Below are 16,151 nucleotides of genomic sequence, written 5' to 3' on the forward strand. Positions count from 1 at the left end.
TATTGCAAATGGCTTTAGGCATCTGAATTGTTTAAGTAAAACTGTACCTAATTCATCATTAATATTGTTTATATCCCCTCATGCAACTTTGGTCATGTAAATCAGGCACACTTGAGGCAGGTAAGCATAAAAGTTCATCTGGCTATGATCTGAAGCCAAGGCAGGAGCTACATGTGCTGGAGGAGAACTTAGAGAGGAAGAATGAGGACATGGCTGCTCAGGCGAGCACTGTCTCTTCTGTCAACTCCAGCTTCCTAAAATGGCACTCAAAGAGATAAACTTCCTGTTTTGGTTAATATAGAGAACCATTCTATGTGGCATAGCCAATGTAGCCCAGCCCCTGACTCAAAAAACTGGTAGGGAGCAAGTCGGCACACAGGACCCGAGCCCACGGGAATTCCCGTGGGGAATCAGGCCCACATTGTACCTAGGCTGCTATGAGGCTTGCTTTTTGCTGAAACTCCTTCACTCTGAATTGAGGCAGAAAATGTTTATTGCATACCTTTAAAGTAACTTTCTAAAGTCTATTCTAAACTTCCCAAGGATGGAGTGTAACCTGTTCAACCACTTTTCCTTCACATTTGCAAATATCCTTTTTCTTTGTAGTAATTAGCAACTTTCTCTCCTTTGTTTGTTTCTCTCCTTTGTAAAAGATAACCACCTAAAATGAACCTGTGCATAGTAAATGAGGACCATCCTCAATGTAATATGCATAGAAAAGCAATAAAAGCTTGTCCAGGCAGGTGTTGGGGCACTCTCTCACTCAGAGGGGGGCCATGCAGTCCCCTTTTCTCCACAGGACTTCTGTAGCTCGTGCGAATTTGTTCATCTCAGCCACAACACATGGACCCTGCTGGCTGGAGTCCACATCAGTTCAGCTAGAAAGTTTTCCAAAATGTCATGCAAATAAAATTTTTATTGTTGATTCTGGTAAGTCTTGTTCTAGCTTTAAGCGTTTCCATTAGTATTCTTATAGTATGTTCTAATGAATGCCCATTGTGGTAGTTAATTTTATGTGTCAGCTTGACTGGTCCATAGGACACCCACATATCTGATTACACACAATTTCAGCATGTGAATTAAGTAAGGAGATCACCTGCTCCAATATGGGGGGCATTCTCCAGTTCCTTCAGGGCCTACTCATAAGACAAAACAGTGGGAGCAGACTAAATTTGCTCTCTGTCTGACTCAGCAGGGACACTGATCTCCTCCTTACTTTCTGTTCAGGCTGGACTTTATGCCATTATTTCCCAAGCACTCAGGTGTTGGATGACATCACAGCTTTTTTGGGGTCTCCAGATTTCAGGCAACAGGTAGGACTTCTTACCCTCCTTATCATATTACTCAATTTCTTGAGTAATAAATCTCATTAGATAGATAGAAAGATAAGAGGTAGATAGAGGATAGATGGGTAGATGGACAGATGGATAGACAGATAATAGATCAAAATGGTTATTTCTCTGGAGAACTCTGATTATTATGCATACATGTAAATACATATAAAAAATAGAAAATAATGTGCTTTGCATGTGAAAGTTATTCAGTATAATTACAATTAAACTATTATCAGAAAATTGTTTACCAAGTAATGATGAACACAACTTGAGTATTATAAAAACACTAATTTGCATGCTGGTCCTTTGCCTGTTTTCTGTCAGATTCACCCCTGTCCCTGTCATAAGCCACTCTGATGTGGGACCTGCATTTCCCAGATGCCCTCATGAACAGGCACTGGCTGTGATATACCAGTGCGAGGAAATAGGGGGATTCTAGCTCTCTATCCCTGCTAGAGTGGCATTTCCAGCACCAACTGAAATTCTCCTGTGGTTACAAGATTTCACAGGACAGACCTTCTCCCCTTCACCCCACATTTCTAAACTATACAGCCATGATTCTGGATTCTGTCTGGTGACCCAGGTCCTGGCTTCCATGAGGCCACCCCCCCGACAGGTGGTGGTAGTTTTTTGGTTTGCTAACTGGCCCACCTTAGTTTTATTATCTTTTCTATCACTTGTGCAGAAATGTTTTTGTATTATGCTCCCTTCATTGGAAATACAGATTGTAATGTGTATAGAAAGGCAATAAAAGCTTGTGCAGGCAGGTGTCAGGGCACTCTCTCACTCAGAGGGAAACTATAACTCTCTCACTCAGAAAAAACTATTTCTCACTCAGAAATAGTTTTTTCTATTTTCTTGAATGGATTTGATTCATAAAAAAAGAATTAAAAATGCTGATCTTTCCCACTTTAATGATGTCAGATATTTAGAGTATACTACATGATGATTTGATATACATATGTCTTGTAAAAGGATTCCCCCATTGAGCTATTTAACACTCATATATTTATCTTTGTTGTACATGAACACTTAAGTTCTACTCTCTTAGCAAATTTCAATTATATATACAGTGTTGTTAAATATAGCTACTGTGTTTTCCATCACACGCTCAGACCTTATTAATCTTATAGTTAAAAGTTTGTACCTTTCACCAACCCCGCCCCATTTCCCCAACTTCCCAGTTCCTAACAACAACTTTCTACTCTGTTTCTATGAGTTTGACTAAAAGGTGATGATTTGTTTAAAAATTGTCAAAAAATATTTTAGAAAGAGACATCTCAGCAAGAGTTTCTTGCCTATAGAAATTTCTCAAGCCCTTATTATGTTAGACTGCAGGGTGGATTTTCCTTTTTTAATTGAATCTATTGAGGTGACATTGGTTAATAAAATTATATAGGTTTCAAGTGTACAGTTCTTTAATACAACTGGGTGGGTTTTCAAGAGGAAATGTTGTAACTTACTACTCTCTAATTTATTATTCCAAGGCACTTTTTGCCCTCATGAATTATCTATGAATACCCAATAGAATTAGTATTACACAGAATACAACTTGGAAATACTGATAAATAAAAACTATTTATAGTCTGAAAATTTTGTATATAGCAGACATGAGGAACCACTTTTTGAACTTTCATCAGTGATCACTAGACAAATTCCTAGTTGCAAAAACCTAAAGCAAACAACTTGGAAACTAGAAGAAGGAAGAATGGGTTCAGGCACGCCAAAATCATCTCTCCTTCTAATTCATTTGTAGGATTATGGTGGACAAAGTTGAGTTTTTTTATGCTGAAATACCTTTTGCAAACTTGGTAATGGAATCTGTTAAGAGTGTTTATACCTTGGAAATGCCATTGCATTTCATTTATAATGAAATTGATGAGGTTTGAAATGATATTAAATGTGCCAGATTGGAGGAAGAGTCCAATTGGATTTCTATAGAAGGTTATTAACTTGGAAATGGTTCAATGAGCATTTGGTATTTTCACATGGGTAGGTTTAATTTGCTGAGTGAGAACCATGAGCTGAAAAGACATAGAACTCTAAATTTTTGCCACTTTAATATTTATATTTGTCATTTATGAATCCAGGTTGAGAGTTGATTAAATTTCTGCCCTGTAGCCTTTGAGTTTGTAACATATGGATATTTGATTATGTTCCCCTATTTGTCTTATTGATCGTCCTTTTACACACAATCTTACTACACTTCCATATTAATAGTTGGTTCAAACAGGACTAAGCGAAGAGCAATGGCCACCTTTAAATAAACTTACTGCTCCACATGTAATAGCTCAGCACTCAGTGTCTGGATAAGACCTTAGGGTACTTTTACAAAGGCAAGATGGGTATGTTGTGGGATGGAACAACATTTTCATTAATTAGGTGAAGTGAAGCAAAAGAAGCAGCAGTGAGAAATATCAGGAAAGAGTGAGGTCTACGGGACTGATCTCAAGAACTAAAAAGCAAAATGAATTCCCGTGCACAAAGGTCTACAGACATAGAAGAGTGACATCAGAATTCCCCACAGCGACTTGCTGTAGTAGACCGCTCTGCCTGATTTTAGGAATTGTATCTCTACTCCTTGTGGCTAAGGGTGAGAGACAACCTTTGGAATTCCAGCCACAGGAGACAAAGCCTGTCTCTGGTAGCAAACACTGCCTCAGTTTCTCTCCCTGCCCCCAGAGCTTGGTTGGAAGTCAATGATGGGTAAGACCCCTCACAGCAGGGGGCAACCTAAGCCAGACTTGATCACCTGGGAGGCCTTCATGGAAGGACTCAGGGGGCTGCAACAGAGCAATGGACTCACCTCCCAGCTTTGTCAAAGCCCGAGTCCCCGTGTACTCTAGGAGAAGCGCTTCCTAGCTCTAATCCCCTTAAGCCTGAATACCTGATGGAGAGAGGTGCAGCTCCTTGCCTGGCCAGAGTGTGCCCTGGGGAAAATCTGGCACCACAAAGACTTGCTGATAAACCTGTGAAATCTGCTCTGCTAAGAGTGCTTTCATTCATATGATAAGGGTCCAAGAGGAAATGAGTATGTCTCCCAAAGTTTCTGCAACTCTCTTCCTGACGGACACTCACTCAGACTGAAAATCTCAGACCTCTTTGAAATGTTATCTACTGTTTGATTCTTGTCACCCTGTGTTCCTGTGTATTACAACCCAATTAAAGGGTATGGAGAAAGGTTCTCGAGGCCTTTTTCTCCTCAGAGAAACTGGCCGCTGCTGGCCTCTTTCTCCCCAGCCACAGCCCATGCCTCCATCCCCAAACAGATCTCATCTTGTCTCGGCCATATTTATTCATTCAGACATGTTCGTGGCACCGGGGGGACCTCGCGGAGAGGTCACCCCCACAACTTGCAAATGCCTGTGTACCACATGCTTCATGAATATGAGAGTTCTCTCTGTGGACCATATTGTAGGTATTAGAATCCTGACCTGGGAGCTCAGGAATTTAGGGCATGGCATCCAGCTCTGACTGTACACAGGCAGGGCTTTGGGTTGTCACTCAATTCTTTTCATTTGTTTGCTCACAAACATTTGGGTGCCTGCTCCCATAAGCTCACAAGTCGGTTATGGGGATTTTTATACAGCTTATGTCACAGGGTGGCAGGAAGGGATGCATGGGGGCTAGATGATAAGAAAACAAACACACACCTAAGACAAATCTCAGAATTAAACAGATTAATGAAATGCCAATGAAAAAGTGGTCTTAGTTGAATGGTTGCTGACAGGGTCTGGGGGTTCATCTCCCCAGGTTCCAGCAGGTAGGGTATGGAGATGAAATGTAGGGAAGAAGGCAGGCTCAGTTCACAGCAGGCTCCTCATTCACAAAGTTAGGTGTGTGGGAAAAATAGACTTCAACCACCTGTGATTTCTAAAAGCCTTTGATCTCTGTGATTAAAATAAAATCTTGTAAATTCATTAGGAAGAACACAAGAATAAACCAGTGAAAATACAGGATGATTAATTAGTGTCTGGGAAGAAAAACAAAATATTCAACAGTAACTGTGATCTAGAAAAACTATCACAGAAAGACTGATAGTTTTAACCATACGATAAAACTACAAAACAAAAATGTAATAAAATGTAATGTATCACATATTAGGAACTTAAACAATCCAGCTTTGCTGTATTTCTTTTCTTGGAATTCTTACATAAATATAATGTTTTATTCACAAAAGATAAAGTTGTTTTTCATCATCATAGGTGCCTCAGTGCAAATCATTTTGGTTCAATTATTTGTTCACCTCTGTTACCTGATGTGCTAGATGAATACGGAATGACCATCATCATAGTGCAGATTGGGTCTTAGGTGCTGTCATATATAGAGAAATACCATGTCATTGGTTGGTGCAGAGACAGCACACTTAAGGAAAAAAGGCAGTAATTCAAAGAAACTTTTTCCACAAATGTCAGTGCTACATTTGCCACAAGTTTCAGAAAATGGCACTGGGTGCTCTGAATCAAGTTGTCTCAAATGGGAACAACGGCCAGGCCTTTTTGTATAACTCTTTGACTAGTTGGCATATATATGTAGGTTGGTCTCAGCCAGGGGCCAGAAAGATAAAGCAGCTTCCTTCATCTGAGGACAATTTACAGAGAGAGACAGTTCCTAGTCAGGGGCAGCCAACACTCTGCTGCTGGAGGACAAGGGTCATTCTGAAAGGTGAGCTGCCACACCTGACCACTAGGGGCGCTTGTGTATAGTATAGAAAAAACACACTGGAATCACCGTGTTCTTTTGGAACCATGACTCTTACTTGTGAGATTTTGAGTTAATTTTTAACTGACCTGATATAGTTTATACTCTCAAATATAAAGCTTGCTGCATATCAGAAGGCTTATTCAAAGATCACCTCTGCTTCTGTCCTGCGTATGTCAGAAGAGAAAGCCAGATATCACAGGTATTTCTTGAACTCCTGATTATTACTGGAACTTCCAGATGTTTGTTTTCCTGTGTCTCTCAGGAGGGTATGACGCCGTATTTCTCCTCACCTGGAGTGGTGATAGATGTAAAGCCTGGATATAGCCAGACAACAGGCATTGATGCAAATGCTTCCTTTACTGCACCTGGCATAGACAGGTAAGAAGATGCTTTGTGCCCGTGATGAAGTCATTACTACAACAGGGTGTAGGATTCCAGGGGGGAAGTATAAAAAGAATACTTATAGGTTATTCAAGAAAATCTTGCCCAATAAAAGTTTTTCTACTTGACTTAGCCTAGCACATTTATATTTTCTAAAGAACTAAGCCTAAGACTCATCTATTTAGAAAAGTAAAGACAGAGAGACCAAGAGAGAAAAACATAGAGAGAAATGCTGAGGGTGTTGGCTGGAGAATCAGGAAGCAATGAGCAGCCCTTATCAAGGAAATTTTCTCCTCTTGCAAAATAATCTCAAATCTGGCCATTAAAAACACATTTTCATTTCTCTTATTCTTTATGTTATATTGAGTCATATCATTAACAGTACAGACAGTTGGGAGAAACAGTGTGAGCACAATGTAACATTGAGAATAAATACTTTTGAGGCTTTCATAGTTATAAGTTTATAACTTATTTTAAACTTATTTTTAAGAAATAAGCAAATAAGACATGTGTTGGTTCTGACCTATCCTTACTAAAGATATTATTGTTAGCTAATTTTCTGAAAAACTATAAACAAAATTGGAAAACTGTAAATTACCTGGAAACTGTGCCTTGTCACCTTTTAATAATTTTGAAAATGGAAGAGAGAAAATGGACTGTTATAAGAGTCTTTGAACATTTTCTCTTTGTCCAGATGAAAACTGAAATACATGATTTGCTCCCTGAGGAATTCAGGCAGCTTCATATAATGGCTGAGCAATGGTTTTCTCCTTGCTTTACAAGCTTTCTTCCAAGAATCAAGCTTCACAAATTCACTGACCGGCTTCTATTTTAAACTAATTTTTATTAATAGTATAGCATCAGTGATCCCAGTAGATTATATGATTTCTATATAGGTAATCTTTGATGTACAAAGGCAATATTTTTTGACTATTCAAACCAGAGTTTAGAGCTTAGGGGTAGATCATCCTGAACAAAGGCAAACCCCAGGTTCTTTCCCTTTCCCTTTGCTTATAGATTTCTATAGGGTTGGTCTTTTTTTGTTGTTGTTAGAGTTCATCAGCAGACAAAATTCATATTACCAAACACAAAAACAAATGAACAGTTTTGTCATGTGATAGTATCTGAGATTATTTTAAAATCAAAGATGACAGTAGAAGAGGTTTTGGAAGGGAAACTTTGAGCTGGTTGGGTAATATGCACTATGCAAAGTTACACTTTTCTTGAGATCTTGAATTGTAGAATTCAGATCTAGTCTGTGGGTGGGGGGGCTCTGCCCAAAGGCACCCAACCCCCACCGCCACGGATGAGAAAAAGTCCACCAAGACATGATCTGCTTGGGAAGGAAAGATGGCTGATCTCTCAAAGAGAAGGGCTAAGATCTTTTTCCTCAATGGGCTTTTATTAAGTTCCTTTTGCACAGGAATACAGGTAAAACTCATTAGTCACTATCAGGCAGTAAGGATCAAACAATAGATAACATATACAGAACTCTGAGGGCTTATTCTGAGTCAGGGTCAGATAGCTAAAGGGCCATAAAATTTTGGGGAACAAACTCACTTCTTGCTTGGATCCTTATCATTTAATTGAGAGCATTCTAAACAAGATTTTAAAAATTCTTTCTTAGGCCTGATCACCAGGGACCGCCCCCCCCCCCCCCCCCCCCCCCCAGCTTCCAGCACAGTGCTGTACCTCCCTCTGTCATTGTTTCAGGCTTAAATCAGGCAGGGGAAGTAAGGCAGCCAAGAGATTAGGAGACTTCTCACAGACAGAATGAGGACTCAGGCTATGTCAAAGCCAAGGGGCAAGGGTTCATCACTTTCTTTTGCTATAGCCCCCCGAGTCTTTCCCTGGGGCCTCCCCATGACATTGCCTGTCTTAGATCATTCCCCCCTTGGGGAATCTTACCTATCATTGGCTAACTGATCAAGCATTGAGGGCCAGTTATGGATGAAGTAAAAGCAGCAGAAGGGACACTCCTGCCAGGGAGATAAGCTTTGTAGTGGCTTATGGTCCCAAGGTCGCTCACTCAGCCTTAGCCATAGGGGGTTGCAGCTTCTGAAACCATTCAGGGAGGTTCCCAATACCAGTTCTTGGTACTTACATTACAATCCTAGTAGTTTTATAACCACTACTGTAGTCATGAACTGCTTCCCTGTATTTTCAAAGTATTTAGTACTTAGTATTGTGAAGCATTTTACAGCCAGCTCACCAGAACTTCAATGAGGATTTTATTATTATGACACTTAGAAGATTTTCTAGGTATCTGCCAGGAGCTTCTAAGAGATGAGGGGCAGCAGTGGCCCAGCCTGTGCTCCTGACCTGTGATGTATGGATCTATCACCCTTCCTGTCTAACCTACACCTACAAGCCTCCCAGCTGCAACACTGTTGTCACTGACAACACACAGAGGGCCGCTCCAATGTTGACTACATCCTAAGAAATTTGTGTGTGTGTATGTCTAACCTAGTTATGTTTGGCAATTGAGTTCTTTTTAAACTCTGTAATCTTAGCTGATCTCTTCCTTAACTCTGCCTTTCACATGGATACTCAACAAGGAATTGAGTCAACCAGGTGTTTTTGTCTCTGCCTCACATATTTAATGAAATAACCACATTTTCCAATGTTTTTTATCTCACCTCCCTTAGACCCACACCCAGTGCTACATCTGTAGTTCACAACCTCATTCATCTGGTTGCACTGGAACAAAATCCTAACTTCTTAAATTTCTTCTTTTCAATTCTTCCTCTAGAGCAAATTTCAAATATGCACAATACTGTTCAGTGGTTATAACTGCAAACTCATTAAAAGGGCTCACATGGTCTTGCTGCGTGGCTTTTCTCACTAACCAGTATCATCACTCATCACCCCTTTCTGAATACTGTCTTCCAGAATTTGGTGTCACATAGATGTTCCAACTCCCAGACCCTGTAGGGCAAAATCTTTGCACAAGTTGTCACTCTGTCTAGACCATCTTGCACTTGCTTCTGATCAGAGAATGATCACCTTTCTGGACAAATTCCATTCATCTCTGAAGCCTCAGGGTCACCAGTACCCTCCACAAGTTTCCTGGATAGTGCGGGCCAAAGTGATCACTGATGTGCAGCCATTGGGTCTTAACCTCTGTTGTTACAGATAATGTACTTTATTAAGTATGATGTCTTTAATTTATCTCCGTTAGACCTGGATATTTTGGACAGGGATTTCTGCATATGATCTTGTTCACCATCCTTGGTGATCAATCAATATTTGAAGAATCAGAGGTGAAGAGATGGGTACCTTTAGAGTGAACTTCACCTCAGAAATGGAGGGCAATTTGACAACTATTCTCACAAAGGGACAACAGAATAAGCATATGTTTGGCTTTATAAAAAAGAAGGTAATAAAAATATGATGATAGTCATTTATTGATAATAATATACTTGATATTTAAGATAGTAATAACACAATTCCAAACAATATTCAGAGCTTCTACATAAAGAAAACAGCCAATCAAGCTGAGCTGGAGATTTTGTTTGTTTGTTTTCCGAAGAATAGAAAACAGTCAGGGTAAAGTGACAGGCTATTATTAAATAGGTGGAAGTTTATATTTGTGTAATTTTTACACAGTCACATGTTCCCCTCACTTTTCATTTTAAAGGAAATTATGATTGTTATATATGACCTGAGTTGAATGAACAAAAAAGTTTTAATTTAAGGGCAGTCTCAAAACATATCCAAATTAAAACTTGCGTATCAATTTGAAAATCAGCTTTTATGTAACTGCAAAGTAATATTCCATTAAATAACCAAGATATCCAAGAGGAAATTGAAGCTATAGCTGTGAACTTTTATTCATGTTGTCAAATCTATGCACCAAAGTTAATAAAAGAGATAATGGTGAACTTATAATTGACTTTAAAACATGTGACTTTAATTTAAAATACTACTTTTGATAAGCAGTTTTTAAAGGATTCGATACACTGCCCAGAGAGGGAACACAGCATTTTCTCCATTCCATTCTTCTCGAAGGCTCACCAATGCTCACATGTTCCCTTCCATGCAGCACCTCTCTATTAATTCATTTAACATTATCTAATTACCGCTTTTCACCAAGTCAAAGGTGCATTTTTTCCAATTTTAACATTGAAAATGCAGAGACTTCTGCCAAGATGGAGGTGTAGGTGGACCCACCTTGCTTCTGTGCACAACCAAATCTAAGAACAACTATTTTTAACAACTATAATTACAACCAGACCACACAGAAAATCGACAATACGGAGTCCAAAAAAAAAGAACGAAATGCTCGGCTAAACGGGCAAGCCAGCAGCGAAGCCGGTTGACAGAAAAGATCCCTGACCTGGTGGCGAGCAAGCAGCTGAAGGCGCGGATGGGATCGCAGGCTAGCTACGGGCACAAACAGGGAAGAAGCGCACACAGGGAAGAGGCACGGCTGGCTGTCTGCAGTAGGTTGAGAATTTGCGTGCAGATAAACCAGTGAAGAGGCTAGCATTGAGACCAAACAGCGCGGGGCAGCAGGCTCCCACAATTCTGCTTGGATAAACAGGCTGGGGCGAGTAGTGGGAACAGACTGGGCTAGCAGAGAGGACCGCCATTACTCCCTCTCTGACCCCGCCCCCACACACAGCATCACAAACCAGCGACCTGGGTGGCCCCGCCCTGGTAAACAACTAAGGCTTCGCCCCTCTTACTTACCGGCGCGAACAGACCAAAAATGGCTCAAGAAAAACTCAGAGCCCCAGAGCCAATAATTCTAAGCAATGAAGAAATAGCCAAACTTTCAGATGCACAGTTCAAAACACTGGTTATCAGGATCCTCACATAACTGGTTGATTTTAGTCACAAATTAGAGAAACATATGAAAGCTAAACTAATTGAAATGAATGGTAATGCAAAGGATACCAATAGTAATGGAAAGGAGTCTGGGACTCAAATCAATGGAGTGGACCAGAAGAAAGCAAATATTGGCCAAACAGAAAAGAATGAAGAAACAAGAATTCAAAAAAAAATGAGGAGAGGCTTAGGAACCTCCAGGACATCTCTAAACGTTCCAACATTCGAATTATAGGGGTACCAGAAGGGGAAGAGTCACGAGTGGAAACCTTATTTGAACAAATAATAAAAGAAAACTTCCCCATTCTGGAAGAGGAAATAGACTTCCAGGACATCCAGGAAGCTCAGAGAGTCCCAAAGAAGATGGACCCAAGAAGAAACACACCAAGGCACATCATCATTACATTAGCCAAGATGAAAATGAAGGAGAGAATCCTAGAAGCAGCAAGAGATAAGGGGACAGTCACCTACAAAGGAGTTCCCATCAGACTGTTAGCTGATTTCTCAAAAGAGACCTTACAGGCAAGGAGGGGCTGGAAAGAAGTATTCCAAGTCATGAAACCAAAGACCTACAACCAAGATTGCTCTATCCAGCAAAGTTTTCATTTAGAATGGAAGGACAGATAAAGTGCTTCTCAGATAAGACCAAATTCAAGGAGTTCATCATCACCAAGCCCTTATTATATGATATGTTAAAGGGATTTACCTAAGAAAAAGAAGATAAAAAAGTTGAACTCACTGTGAGCAAACTCACAGTTATCAACAACCACACCTAAAACAAAAGCAGAGGACAGCTGGATCAGGAGTGAATCATAGAAATGAAGATCATGTGGAGGATTAGCAACAGGGAAGTGGGAAAAGGAGAAGGGGGGAGAAGGTACAGAAAATAAGTAGCATAGACAGTAGATAGAAAATAGATAGGGGGAGGGTAAGAATAGTATGGGAAATACAGAATCTAAAGAACTTGAGACACGTGTTCATGAACTAAAAGGGGGGAATGGTGGGGGAGGGGCATGCAGGGTGGAGGGGGAATAGAACAAATGTAATGGCATAATCAATAAAAAAGTTAAAATTTAAAAAACATTGAAAATGCATATAAAATTAGCAATATGTCTTAGTTTAACTGAAAAAGTTTATTACATTTTATTATGAAGACACATTCTGGTACAGTTCACCACACACAGGATTAGAGAAGACTTTTAAGGGAGATGCCTAGAATCAGACTATGTTTTCACTGCCAATTGGGTTTGTGATAACTCAGCTAAAAAGAAAATTCTAGTTTTCTCTGCTCCAATATAAGAAAATGTTATTTAATCTCTTTTAGTCACAGAAAGAAAAGTTATCAAAGATGGGAAACCAAAATGTTCACCTAGAAGAAAATAGGGTAAACTCTACATCTGAATTTCTAATCACTATGTCAATAAAGAGGCAAATGGACATATATTTGATTATTCAACATGCTGTAAAAATTACTAAAGTTAGAGAAGACCATTTTTATGATAAAATAAAATGAGATTTCCATCTGAAACAGTTACTACTGCTGCTCAGTAGCTACAATGACTCTGCAGAACACACGTTTATCCTAAGAATTAGAATTTCTTAATCTCATTCTAGAAACAAGGCTGGCTTTCAAGCTTACCATTATGGAGGGAGACCCTCCATTAGCCATCAGAGTTACTGTTGTTAATAAACAGTACACCATCTAATGCCTCCACCTTCCTAGATCTTCCCATTCCTGTTCTAGACTCTGAAGACTCCTCCATTGAGGTTTCCTCCCTCTCTCCACTTTACCCATCACATCCACCCTCAGGCACCCTCCATGTTCATGTTCTGAACACATTCTGCAGATTATAGGCCCCACAATTGCCAATCCTTCTACTTCTTATTAGAATAATTCCTGATTAGGACTCCTGTCCACTCTCCCCCAAAATAACAGTGTTTCTCCTTCCCAGCATGGATCTTTGTACTTGTATAGCATTGGATTTTATGGTTACTTTATAAACATTTTCCTCCCACACCAGACCTAGCCATTAGGAGAACAAGAACCACTTCTAGCGCAGTTTTTTAAAACTGTTTTATTGTTCTTCAAGTGCAGTCGTCTGCATTTACACCTCCCGAATCCCCCCTGCACACCCTGGCCATTTCCACCTCCCTCGCCTGATTCAATAGCCCCTTGGCTGGTCCATGAGTTCTTTACAGTTCTTCCTGAAAATCCTTCTCCATTTTCCCTCCAATACCTCCTCCCACCTCCCCTCTGGTTACTGTCAGTTTGTTCATAATTCTAATGTCTCTGGTTATATTTTGCTTGCTTGTATGTTTTGTTGATTTATGTTTCACTTACAGACGAGATCATATGGTATTTGTCCCTCACCACCTGGCTTATTTCACTTAACATAATGCTCTCCAGTTCCATCCATCCTGTCACAAAGAGTAGGAACTCCTTCTTTCTTTCTGCTGCATAGTATTCCATTCTGTAAACGTATCATAGTTTATTGATCCATACTTTTACTGATGGGCACTTAGGTTGCTTCCAACACTTGTCTATTGTAAATAGTGCTGCTATGAATATGAGAGTGCATAGGTTCTTTTGTATTGGTGTTTCAGGGTTCTTAGGATATAATCCTAGCAGTGGAAATGCTGGGTCAAAAGGCAGTTCCAGTTTTGAATTCTTAAGGAAATTCCATACTGTTTTTCATAGTAACTGCACCAGTCTGCATTCCCACCAACAGTGAACTAAGGTTCCCATTTCTCCACATCCTCTCCAACTCTTGTTGTCTATTGATTTGTTTATGATGGCCATTCTCACCAGTGTGAAGTGGTATCTCATTGTGATTTTAATTTGCATCTCTCTGATGGCTAATGATGCTGAGCATCTTTTCATATATCTCTGGGTCCTCTGTATGTCCTCCTTGGAGAAGTGTCTGCTCAGCTATTTTGCCCATTTTTTAATTAAATATTTGTCTTCCTGAAATGCAGTCTTTGTATATTTTAGAAACAAACCCTTGTCTGACATATCATTAGCAAATATGTTTTCCCATACAGTTGGATCTCTTTTTATTTTAATGCTGTTTTCTTTAGCCATGCAGAAGCTCATCAAATTGGACCTTGATGAGGTCCAATTTGTTTAACCATTTCTTTATGCCCCTTGCTCTATGTGACATATCAGTGAAAATATTGCTGTGTGAATATCTGAGATTTTTCAGCCTATGTTTTCCTCTAGGACTTTTATAGTGTCATGATATACATTTAAGTTTTTTACCTACCTTGAATTTCTTTTCTGGTATGGTGTAAGTTGGTAATCAAGTTTCTTTCTTTTTTTTTTTTTTTTTTTGCATGTAGCTGACCACATATCCCAAAACTATTTCTTAAAGAGGCCATTGCAGTTCATTTTATGCTGCTACCCACTTTGTCAAATATTAATTGACTATAGAAACATGGATTTATTTCTGGGCTCTCTATTCTGCTGCATTGGTCTATGTGTCTGTTCTTATGCCAGTACCAAGCTGTTTTGAATACAGCGGCCTTGTGATACAGTTGGATATCAGGTACTGAGATTCTCTCTTACTATGTTCATCTTTCTCAAAATTTATGCAGTTACTCAGTGATTTTATGGTTTTATATAAGTTTTTGAAATGTTTGTTCTATATCTGTGATACATGGCATTGGTATTTCAATAGGGATTGCACTGAATCTATAAATTGCTTTGGATAGTATAGCCATTTTGATTATGTTAATTATTCCACTCCATGAACATGGTACCTGCTTCCATTTGTTTGTGTCTTCCTTAGTTTATTTTTTAAGGGTTGTGGAGTTTTCTGAGTACAGGTCTTTTACCTCCTTGGTTAGGTTTATTCGTAGGTATTTTATTTTTCTTGTTGCTCTAGCAAATGGGATGTTTCCCCCAGATTTTTGTTTCTAATGCCATTGTTGGCAAACGAAAGTGCCTATGATTTCTGAATATTGACTTTGTATCCCACTGTTATGTAAAATTCACTTATTAGGTTGAGTAGCTCTTTGGTAGATTCTATAGGGTTTTCTATGTACAATAGCATGTCATCTGCAAACATGACAGTTTTGCTCCCCCTTTTCAATTTGAATGTCTTTTACTTCTTTTTCTTGTCTGATAGTTGTCATTAAGACTTCCAATACTATGTTGAATAGGAGTGGTGAAAGTGGACAAACTTGTCTTGTTCCTGATCTAAGTGGGAAAGCTTTTACTTTTTACACTTTAAGTATGATGTTGACTGTAGGTCTTTTGTATATGGTCTTTATTATGTTGATGAATGCTCCCTCAATTCCCACTCTGCAGTGTTTTTATCATAAATGGACGCTGTACCTAAACAAATGTTTTTTCTGCATCTATTGATACAGTTATATGATTTTGTCTTTGCTTTTGTTTATGTGATGTATTACATTTATTGATATGTGAATGTTGTACCATCCTTGCATTGCTGGATGAATCCCACTTCATCATGGTGTATGATCTTTTCAGTGTATTGCTGGATGTGGTTTGCCAATATTTTGTTCATGATTTTAGCATCTATACTCATCAGCAATATTGGCATGAAGTTTTCTTTCTTTGTTATGTCTTTATATGGTTTGGGATTAGAATGATGCTGGCTTCATAAAAAGAGATGGGAGTCTTCTCTCCTCATAGATTTTTTGTAATAGTCTGAAGGATAAGGGTTAGCTCTTCCTTAAATTCTTTGTAAAATTCTCCTGTGCAGCCATCTGGTCTTGGGTTTTTGTGTGCTGGGAGTTTTTTGATTACTGCTTAAATTTCATCAGTTGTTATTGGTCTCTTCAGGCTTTCTACTTCTTCATTCAGTTTTGAAAAGTTATAATTTTCTAGAAATTTGTCCATTTGGCATATACTTCTTCACAGAATCCTTTGTAGTT

This window comes from Artibeus jamaicensis, unplaced genomic scaffold, assembly GCF_021234435.1.
Source record: "Artibeus jamaicensis isolate MK-2021 breed Jamaican fruit bat unplaced genomic scaffold, CSHL_Jam_final contig_386, whole genome shotgun sequence".
NCBI lineage: Eukaryota > Metazoa > Chordata > Mammalia > Chiroptera > Phyllostomidae > Artibeus > Artibeus jamaicensis.